This window comes from Drosophila tropicalis, unplaced genomic scaffold, assembly GCF_018151085.1.
Source record: "Drosophila tropicalis isolate 14030-0801.00 unplaced genomic scaffold, ASM1815108v1 contig_920, whole genome shotgun sequence".
NCBI classification, from domain to species: domain Eukaryota; kingdom Metazoa; phylum Arthropoda; class Insecta; order Diptera; family Drosophilidae; genus Drosophila; species Drosophila tropicalis.
Window position 1 is genome coordinate 1 of NW_027173421.1, and position 1,142 is coordinate 1,142.

General features: G+C 33.3%; 1 long non-coding RNA gene across 1 annotated transcript; it reads right to left on the minus strand.

The window, feature by feature from the left end:
- Positions 1-123: 123 nt before the first annotated feature.
- On the minus strand, positions 124-614 carry LOC137586177 (uncharacterized). Its single transcript, XR_011033728.1, has 3 exons — positions 544-614; positions 420-488; positions 124-365 (listed from the first exon to the last, which is right to left on the minus strand). It is a non-coding gene; the product is annotated as an uncharacterized lncRNA (long non-coding RNA).
- Positions 615-1,142: the final 528 nt, after the last annotated feature.

Below are 1,142 nucleotides of genomic sequence, written 5' to 3' on the forward strand. Positions count from 1 at the left end.
TTTTTCAGAGCTTTCCACAATGGTTTAGCTTTTTCTCCCCTCTTTGGTTTAGATTTTTTTTCTTTCGTTTTGTTCTGCATTTTCACTAAAAGTCATTTGTTCAACATCCACATGAATCGGTAACTACATTTTAAGTGTCTACCCAAGTCTGGGTTAGAGCAGACACGCACTTAGCCCACAATTCAATTCAATTAAGAAAACACTCAACATTTTTATTGGTCGAAAAGAATGTTCAAAGGTCGGCGTAATGAATCCTAAATTATTCCAAGATCCGTTGGTTGCAAAGAGGAATGGACAGGACCCCCTCCAAAGCGTGTTCTTTCAGAAGTTCTCCGTGTCACTGACGTTCCAGTGGTTGTTCATTGCTTTGTGTATATCTATAATAATTGCATGTTGATAATTTCCAAAAATATACTCACTTCCTTATTACCCAGTCTGTGCGTAGGATTCGTTTGTTTATATTGTAGGGATATACAAGTCTGGGCTCACTATAAATGTTTAAATTTAAGGATTTTTCAAAATTAAATAAATTTGTTTGCTTACATTTTTGACTTGTTTGTGGTTTTTTTTTTTTTTTTAGAAAAGTATAAAAACTACTTTGCACTACTGTGGAGTTTCAACTTAGGGATATTAACTTTTCTAATGACAGAAGAAACGACTCGGTTGCTACGATAGAAGTAATTCAACAGAACTTTTGAAAAATGTGAACTTCAGTCATAAAACAGCGCGCAATAGTTTGGTTGGCTAAGACATACAAACCAAAAGTATCAGAACGAGATTTTAACTGACTCGCTATAGGAATTTGAAATTAATTTCAAATATTTTAATGTTCTACACTAAGATTTGAAAATGATATAGTCACATTGATCACTAATTTTACTTTTATGCATCCAAAGCCAAATTTAAATAACTAAATTGAACCAGAATTATGCATGCTTCAGTATTTATTGTGTTATTCCTTTCATTTGCAAGTGTTGGCCTAATTTACACTTTAAAAATCTTCAACTATAAAAAATTAATTTTCAAGTGACTAAAAAACGAGACAAAAACAGAAAGGATAAATGTTTTTCGTTTGACCCGAAACATTGTGCCGTTAGATCGCGTTGACTCAGGCCTGAGGTCGGTTGCCAAAAATGAACGCT